Raw genomic sequence first — 10,211 nt, 5'->3', positions numbered from 1 at the left:
GCAGGCGGAGGTCAGGGTGCAGGCGGAGGTCAGGGTGCAGGCGGAGAGCGGGGTGCAGGCGGAGGTCGGGGTGCAGGCGGAGGTCAGGGTGCAGGCGGAGGCCGGAGAGCGGGGTGCAGGCGGAGAGCGTGGTGCAGGTGGAGACCGGAGTGCAGGCGGAGGTCAGGGTGCAGGCGGAGAGCGGGGTGCAGGCGGAGAGCGGGGTGCAGGCGGAGGTCGGAGTGCAGGCGGAGGTCAGGGTGCAGGCGGAGGTCGGGGTGCAGGCGGAGAGCGGGGTGCAGGCGGAGGTCAGGGTGCAGGGGGAGAGCGGGTGCAGGCGGAGGTCGGAGTGCAGGCGGAGGTCAGGGTGCAGGCGGAGAGCGGGGTGCAGGCGGAGGTCAGGGTGCAGGCGGAGGTCAGGGTGCAGTGGGAGAGCGGGGTGCAGGCGGAGAGCGGGGTGCAGGCGGAGGTCGGAGTGCAGGTGGAGGTCAGGGTGCAGGCGGAGAGCGGGGTGCAGGCGGAGAGCGGGGTGCAGGCGGAGGTCGGAGTGCAGGCGGAGGTCAGGGTGCAGGCGGAGAGCGGGGTGCAGGCGGAGGTCAGGGTGCAGGCGGAGGTCAGGGTGCAGGCGGAGGCAGGTGTGCAGGCGGAAAGTGGGGTGCAGGCGGAGGTCAGGGTGCAGGCTGAGGTCAGGGTGCAGGCTGAGGTCAGGGTGCAGGCGGAGGTCGGGGTGCAGGCGGAGGTCAGGGTGCAGGGGGAGAGCGGGGTGCAGGTGGAGGTCAGGGTGCAGGCTGAGGTCAGGGTGCAGGCGGAGGTCAGGGTGCAGGCGGAGGTCGGGGTGCAGGCGGAGGTCAGGGTGCAGGGGGAGAGCGGGGTGCAGGCGGAGGTCGGAGTGCAGGCGGAGGTCAGGGTGCAGGCGGAGAGCGGGGTGCAGGCGGAGGTCAGGGTGCAGGCGGAGGCAGGTGTGCAGGCGGAGAGCGGGGTGCAGGCGGAGGTCAGGGTGCAGGCTGAGGTCAGGGTGCAGTGGGAGAGCGGGGTGCAGGCGGAGAGCGGGGTGCAGGCGGAGGTCGGAGTGCAGGTGGAGGTCAGGGTGCAGGCGGAGAGCGGGGTGCAGGCGGAGGTCAGGGTGCAGGCGGAGGTCAGGGTGCAGTGGGAGAGCGGGGTGCAGGCGGAGAGCGGGGTGCAGGCGGAGGTCGGAGTGCAGGTGGAGGTCAGGGTGCAGGCGGAGAGCGGGGTGCAGGCGGAGAGCGGGGTGCAGGCGGAGGTCGGAGTGCAGGCGGAGGTCAGGGTGCAGGCGGAGAGCGGGGTGCAGGCGGAGGTCAGGGTGCAGGCGGAGGTCAGGGTGCAGGCGGAGGCAGGTGTGCAGGCGGAAAGTGGGGTGCAGGCGGAGGTCAGGGTGCAGGCTGAGGTCAGGGTGCAGGCTGAGGTCAGGGTGCAGGCGGAGGTCGGGGTGCAGGCGGAGGTCAGGGTGCAGGGGGAGAGCGGGGTGCAGGTGGAGGTCAGGGTGCAGGCTGAGGTCAGGGTGCAGGCGGAGGTCAGGGTGCAGGCGGAGGTCGGGGTGCAGGCGGAGGTCAGGGTGCAGGGGGAGAGCGGGGTGCAGGCGGAGGTCGGAGTGCAGGCGGAGGTCAGGGTGCAGGCGGAGAGCGGGGTGCAGGCGGAGGTCAGGGTGCAGGCGGAGGCAGGTGTGCAGGCGGAGAGCGGGGTGCAGGCGGAGGTCAGGGTGCAGGCTGAGGTCAGGGTGCAGTGGGAGAGCGGGGTGCAGGCGGAGAGCGGGGTGCAGGCGGAGGTCGGAGTGCAGGTGGAGGTCAGGGTGCAGGCGGAGAGCGGGGTGCAGGCGGAGGTCAGGGTGCAGGCGGAGGTCAGGGTGCAGTGGGAGAGCGGGGTGCAGGCGGAGAGCGGGGTGCAGGCGGAGGTCGGAGTGCAGGTGGAGGTCAGGGTGCAGGCGGAGAGCGGGGTGCAGGCGGAGAGCGGGGTGCAGGCGGAGGTCGGAGTGCAGGCGGAGGTCAGGGTGCAGGCGGAGAGCGGGGTGCAGGCGGAGGTCAGGGTGCAGGCGGAGGTCAGGGTGCAGGCGGAGGCAGGTGTGCAGGCGGAAAGTGGGGTGCAGGCGGAGGTCAGGGTGCAGGCTGAGGTCAGGGTGCAGGCTGAGGTCAGGGTGCAGGCGGAGGTCGGGGTGCAGGCAGAGAGCGGGGTGCAGGCGGAGGTCAGGGTGCAGGGGGAGAGCGGGGTGCAGGCGGAGGTCAGGGTGCAGGGGGAGAGCGGGGTGCAGGTGGAGGTCAGGGTGCAGGCGGAGAGCGGGGTGCAGGCGGAGGTCAGGGTGCAGGGGGAGAGCGGGGTGCAGGCGGAGGTCAGGGTGCAGGCGGAGAGCGGGGTGCAGGCGGAGGTCAGGGTGCAGGGGGAGAGCGGGGTGCAGGTGGAGGTCAGGGTGCAGGCTGAGGTCAGGGTGCAGGCGGAGGTCAGGGTGCAGGCGGAGGTCGGGGTGCAGGCGGAGGTCAGGGTGCAGGGGGAGAGCGGGGTGCAGGCGGAGGTCGGAGTGCAGGCGGAGGTCAGGGTGCAGGCGGAGAGCGGGGTGCAGGCGGAGGTCAGGGTGCAGGCGGAGGCAGGTGTGCAGGCGGAGAGCGGGGTGCAGGCGGAGGTCAGGGTGCAGGCTGAGGTCAGGGTGCAGGCGGAGGTCGGGGTGCAGGCGGAGGTCAGGGTGCAGGGGGAGAGCGGGGTGCAGGCGGAGGCAGGTGTGCAGGCGGAGAGCGGGGTGCAGGCGGAGGTCAGGGTGCAGGGGGAGAGCGGGGTGCAGGCGGAGGTCAGGGTGCAGGCTGAGGTCAGGGTGCAGGCGGAGGTCAGGGTGCAGGCGGAGGTCAGGGTGCAGGCGGAGGTCGGGGTGTAGGGGGAGAGCGGGGTGCAGGCGGAGGTCAGGGTGCAGGCGGAGGTCGGGGTGCAGGCTGAGGTCAGGGTGCAGGCGGAGGTCAGGGTGCAGGCGGAGGTCAGGGTGCAGGCGGAGGTCGGGGTGCAGACGGAGGTCGGGGTGCAGGGGGAGAGCGGGGTGCAGGCGGAGTTCCTCATTATCAGCTGTAAATGTCACTGCGATCTCACCGAATTCTCAGGTGGAAAGTTTGGAATTATCATAAATTTTCCGGTATCATGAAAGTTACTCATTTACAGCCGATGAAGGAGAAGCCACTGCAGGTTAATTAACAACAATCGTCTGATGAAAGGTCACATCTTCCCATCCCCCTCCGAGTCACACACATACAGAGGCTAAATACCGGCCTCCCCTGGGGGACACCAGCCAATACCAACCTCCCCCCCGGGGGACACCAGCCGATACTGACCTCCCCCCGGGGGAACCAAGCCAATACCAACCTCCCCCCGGGGGACACCAGTCAATACTGACCTCCCCCCGGGGGAACCAAGCCAATACCAACCTCCCCCCGGGGGACACCAGCCAATACTGACCTCCCCCCGGGGGACACCAGCCAATACTGACCTCCCCCCGGGGGACACCAGCCAATACCAACCTCCCCCCCGGGGGACACCAGCCGATACTGACCTCCCCCCGGGGGAACCAAGCCAATACCAACCTCCCCCCGGGGGACACCAGTCAATACTGACCTCCCCCCGGGGGAACCAAGCCAATACCAACCTCCCCCCGGGGGACACCAGCCGATACTGACCTCCCCCCGGGGGAACCAAGCCAATACCAACCTCCCCCCGGGGGACACCAGCCAATACTGACCTCCCCCCGGGGGACACCAGCCAATACTGACCTCCACCCAGGGGAACCAAGCCAATACCTACCTCCCCCCAGGGGAACCAAGCCAATACCGACCTCCCCCCAGGGGAACCAAGCCAATACCGACCTCCCCCCAGGGGAACCAAGCCAATACCGACCTCCCCCCGGGGGAACCAAGCCAATACCGACCTCCACCCGGGGGAACCAAGCCAATACCGACCTCCACCCGGGGGAACCAAGCCAATACCGACCTCCACCCGGGGGAACCAAGCCAATACCGACCTCCACCCAGGGGAACCAAGCCAATACCGACCTCCCCCAGGGGAACCAAGCCAATACCGACCTCCCCCCAGGGGACACCGGCCAATACCAACCTCCACCCAGGGGACACCAGCCAGTACTGACCTCCCCCCAGGGGAACCAAGTCAATACGGGCCTCCACCCGGGGGAACTGAGCCAATACCAACTTCCACCTGGGGGGACACAAGCCAACCAATACCAACCTCCACCTGGAGGAACCAAGTCAATACTGGCCTCCACCCGGGGGGACACAAGCCAATTCCGACCTCCAAGCAGGGGAACCAAGCCAATGCCAATCTCCACCCAGGGGGACACAAGTCATTACTGGCCTTCACCCCCACGGGGCACATGAGCCAATACCGGTGTTCATTCCAGTGGAAAACCAGCCAATACCAGCCTCCACCCGGGGAACACAACCAATACCGGCCTCCAACCCAGAAAACACAAGCCAAACCCGACCTCCACCCTGGGAAAGACAAACCAATAACGACCTCCAACCGGGGGACACAAGCCAATATCCACTTGGGGGACACCAGTCACTACCGTCCTCCAACTTGGGAAAACCAAGCCAATACCAATATCCAACCGGGGGACACTAGTCACTACTGGCCTCCACCTAGAGAACACAAGGTAATACTGGTCTCCACCCGGGGGAACACAAGCCAATACCTACCTCCACCCAGGTAACAGAAGCCAATAATGGCCTCAACCTGGGAACACAAGCCAATACTGACCTCCACCCGGGGAACACAAGCCAATACCAACCTCCACCCGGGGGGGAACAAGCCAATACCAACCTCCACCCGGTGGGAACCGAGCCAATACCAACCTCCACCCAGGTAACAGAAGCCAATAATGGCCTCAACCTGGGAACACAAGCCAATACTGACCTCCACCCGGGGAACACAAGCCAATACCTACCTCCACCCGGGGAACACAAGCCAATACCTACCTCCACCCACGTAACAGAAGCCAATAATGGCCTCAACCTGGGAACACAAGCCAATACCAACCTCCACCCGGGGGACACAAGCCAATACCAACCTCCACCCGGGGGAACCGAGCCAATACCAACCTCCACCCGGGGGGAACCGAGCCAATACCAACCTCCACCTGGAGGGACACAAGCCAATACCAACCTCCACCCGGGGGACACCAGCCAATACCGACTACCAATCAGGGAACACAAGCCAATACCAACCTTCACCCGGGGGAACCGAGCCAATACCAACCTCCACCTGGAGGGACACAAGCCAATACCAACCTGCACCCGGGGGACACCAGCCAATACCGACTTCCAATAAGGGAACACAAGCCAATACCAACCTCCACCCGGGGGAACCGAGCCAATACCAACCTCCACCTGGAGGGACACAAGCCAATACCGACCTCCACCCAGGCGAACCAAGCCAATACCGACCTCCACCTGGGGGAACCAAGCCAATACTGGCCTCCACCCGGGAGGGACACAAGCCAATACCGACCTCCACCTGGGGAAACAGAGCCAAAACCAACCTCCACCCAGAGGGGCACAAGCCATTACTGACCTCCACCCTTGGGCACAGGAGACAATACCGGTGTTCACTCCAGTGGAAAACCAGCCAATACCGGCCTCCACCCAGGGTAACAGAGCCAATGCCTACCTCTACACGGGGGACAGAAGCCAATACCAACCTCTACCCGGGGGACACCAGTCACTACCGCCTCCACCTAGAGAACATAAGTGAATACTGGTCTCCACCTGGGGAACGCAAGCCAATACCGACCTCCACCTGGGGGACACAAGCCAATACTGGTCTCCACCTAGGTAACACAAGTCAATACCTACCTCCACCCAGAGAACATAAGCCAATACTGGTCTCCACCCGGGGAACACAAGCCAATAACGACCTCCACCCAAGGGACAGAAGCCAATACCGGCCTTCACCCAGGGGACAGAAGCCAATACCGGCCTTCACCTGGGGTACACAAGCCAATACCGATCTCCACCTGGGGGAACCGAGCCAATACCAACCTCCACCCAGAGGGACACAAACCATTATTGGCCTCCACCCCGGGGCACATGAGCCAATATCGGTGTTCACTCCAGTTGAAAACCAGCCAATATCGGCCTCTACCCAGGGTAACAGAGCCAATACTGGTCTCCACCTTGGTAACACAAGTCAATACCTACCTCTACCCGTGGAACACAAACCAATACTGATCTCCACCTGGGGAACACAAGCCTATACCTACCTCCACCCACGGAACAGAAGCCAATACTGGACTCCACCCAGAGAACACAAGCCAATAATGGCCTCCACCTGGGGGACAAAAGCTAATACCGGCCTCCACCCGGGGGAATCGAGCCAATACCAACCTCCACCTGGGGGTACACAAGCCAATACCGACCTCCACCCGGGGAAACCAAGCCAATACTGACCTCCACCTGTGGGAACCAAGTCAATACTTGCCTCCACCCAGGGGGACACAAGCCAATACCAACCTCCAACTGGGGGAACCGAGCCCATTCTGACCTCCACCCAGGGGAACACAAGCCATTACTGGGCTCCACCCCGGGGCTCACGAGCCAATATCTACCTCCACCCGGGGAACACAAGCTAATATCTACCTCCACCCGGGGAACACAAGCCAATATCTACCTCCACCCGGGGAACACAAGCCAATATCTACCTCCACCCGGGGAACACAAGCCAATATCTACCTCCACCCGGGGAACACAAGCCAATATCTTCCTCCACCCGGGGAACACAAGCCAATATCTACCTCCACCCGGGGAACACAAGCCAATATCTACCTCCACCCGGGGAACACAAGCCAATATCTACCTCCACCCGGGGAACACAAGCCAATATCTACCTCCACCCGGGGAACGCAAGCCAATATCTACCTCCACCCGGGGAACGCAGGCCAATATCTACCTCCACCCGGGGAACGCAGGCCAATATCTACCTCCACCCGGGGAACACAAGCCAATATCTACCTCCACCCGGGGAACGCAGGCCAATATCTACCTCCACCCGGGGAACGCAGGCCAATATCTACCTCCACCCGGGGAACGCAGGCCAATATCTACCTCCACCCGGGGAACGCAGGCCAATATCTACCTCCACCCGGGGAACGCAGGCCAATATCTACCTCCACCCGGGGAACGCAGGCCAATATCTACCTCCACCCGGGGAACGCAGGCCAATATCTACCTCCACCCGGGGAACACAAGCCAATATCTACCTCCACCCGGGGAACGCAGGCCAATATCTACCTCCACCCGGGGAACGCAGGCCAATATCTACCTCCACCCGGGGAACGCAAGCCAATATCTACCTCCACCCGGGGAACACAAGCCAATATCTACCTCCACCCGGGGAACACAAGCCAATATCTACCTCCACCCGTCTATGAGAGGAGCTTGGAGGATCTTTGCAATTGGTCTGAATCTGAAGGTGTTGTGATGGTAGAAGGCCCAGGGGAGGCTAGAGTTCTCCTTTATCCCCCATATGCTGCTGATGCAAACAGAGTTTATGAGCCATAAAGATCGGTATCTGCTGATAAGCTCTCCCCACCAGGTGGCCCATGTAATCCATCATCACCTAGAAATCATTAATTCTTCCGCCATAAACCACATTTATTGCCGTAGAATGTACCGAGATGTCCCATATTTACTGTCCTCATCCCTCCACTTCTGGGGAAACTCCGAACCCGCCTGCGTGGACTGTCAGCTCCAGGGTAAACATTGGAGATGTATAAATCATCAGCTCTCTGGTTCCAGTGCTGCCCCCTACAGGCTGCCATTATATACAGCTCAGTGCTGCCCCCTACAGGCTGTCATTATATACAGCTCATTGCTGCCCCCTACAGGCTGCCATTATATACAGCTCAGTGCTGCCCCCTACAGGCTGCCATTATATACAGCTCAGTGCTGCCCCCTACAGGCTGCCATTATATACAGCTCAGTGCTGCCCCCTACAGGCTGCCATTATATACAGCTCAGTGCTGCCCCCTACAGGCTGCCATTATATACAGCTCAGTGCTGCCATCTACAGGCTGCCATTATATACAGCTCAGTGCTGCCCCCTACAGACTGCCATTATATACAGCTCAGTGCTGCCCCCTACAGGCTGCCATTATATACAGCTCAGTGCTGCCCCCTACAGGCTGTCATTATATACAGCTCATTGCTGTCCCCTACAGGCTGCCATTATATACAGCTCAGTGCTGCCATCTACAGGCTGCCATTATATACAGCTCAGTGCTGCCCCCTACAGACTGCCATTATATACAGCTCAGTGCTGCCCCCTACAGGCTGCCATTATATACAGCTCAGTGCTGCCCCCTACAGGCTGCCATTATATACAGCTCAGTGCTGCCCCCTACAGGCTGCCATTATATACAGCTCAGTGCTGCCCCCTACAGGCTGCCATTATATACAGCTCAGTGCTGCCCCCTACAGGCTGCCATTATATACAGCTCAGTGCTGCCCCCTACAGGCTGCCATTATATACAGCTCAATGCTGCCATCTACAGGCTGTCATTATATACAGCTCAGTGCTTCCCCCTACAGGCTGCCATTATATACAGCTCAGTGCTGCCCCCTACAGGCTGCCATTATATACAGCTCAGTGCTGCCATCTACAGGCTGCCATTATATACAGCTCAGTGCTGCCATCTACAGGCTGCCATTATATACAGCTCAGTGCTGCCCCCTACAGGCTGCCATTATATACAGCTCAGTGCTTCCCCCTACAGGCTGTCATTATATACAGCTCAGTGCTGCCATCTACAGGCTGCCATTATATACAGCTCAGTGCTGCCCCCTACAGGCTGCCATTATATACAGCTCAGTGCTGCCATCTACAGGCTGCCATTATATACAGCTCAGTGCTGCCCCCTACAGGCTGCCATTATATACAGCTCAGTGCTTCCCCCTACAGGCTGCCATTATATACAGCTCAGTGCTGCCCCCTACAGGCTGCCATTATATACAGCTCAGTGCTTCCCCCTACAGGCTGTCATTATATACAGCTCAGTGCTGCCATCTACAGGCTGCCATTATATACAGCTCAGTGCTTCCCCCTACAGGCTGCCTATATATAGAGCTCAGTGCTGGGGGGAGGAGTGAAGATTTCCATGTGGGGAGGAGTGAAGATTTCCATGTGGGGAGGAGTGAAGATTTCCATGGGGGGAGGAGTGAAGATTTCCATGGGGGGAGGAGTGAAGATTTTCAATGGGGGAGGAGTGAAGATTTCCATGGGGAGGAGTGAAGATTTCCATGGGGGGAGGAGTGAAGATTTCCATGGGGGGAGGAGTGAAGATTTTCAATGGGGGAGGAGTGAAGATTTCCATGGGGGAGGAGTGAAGATTTCCATGGGGGGAGGAGTGAAGATTTCCATGGGGGGAGGAGTGAAGATTTTCAATGGGGGAGGAGTGAAGATTTCCATGGGGGAGGAGTGAAGATTCCCATGGGAGGAGGAGTGAAGATTCCCATGGGAGGAGGAGTGAAGATTCCCATGGGGGGAGGAGCGGGGGAGGAGTAAAGATTTCCATTGGTGGAGTGAATACAATATCAATAATGTGGTTTGTATTGTGTATAGGGGGTCATTGTGTGTGGATTGGGGTATATATATATATATACACAGAGTATGAAAAAGAGCCACCTGATACTCGTGTCCTTCTGTCTCCATCCATCCATTCATCTCTCCATCCATCCATTCATCTCTCCATATCTCCATCCATCCATCCATCTCTTCATCCATTCATCTCTCCATCTATCCATTAATCTCTCCATATCTCCATCCATCCATTCATCTCTCCATATCTCCATCCATCCATTCATCTCTCCATATCTCCATCCATCCATTCATCTCTCCATCCATCCATTCATCTCTCCATATCTCCATCCATCCATTCATCTCTCCATCCATCCATTCATCTCTCCATATCTCCATCTATCCATCCATTCATCTCTCCATCCATCCATCCATTCATCTCTCCATCCATCCATTCATCTCTCCATATCTCCATCCATCCATTCATCTCTCCATCCATCCATTCATCTCTCCATATCTCCATCCATCCATTTATCTCTCAATCCATCCATTCATCTCTCCATATCTCCATCCATCCATTCATCTCTCCATATCTCCATCCATCCATTCATCTCTCCATCCATCCATTCATCTCTCCATCCATCCATTCATCTCTCCATATCTCC

Source organism: Lithobates pipiens, unplaced genomic scaffold (genome assembly GCF_037356315.1).
Source record: "Lithobates pipiens isolate NorthernLeopardFrog02 unplaced genomic scaffold, aLitPip1_a1.2 Scaffold_27, whole genome shotgun sequence".
NCBI lineage: Eukaryota > Metazoa > Chordata > Amphibia > Anura > Ranidae > Lithobates > Lithobates pipiens.
Note: the sequence above shows the minus strand (reverse complement) of the source record.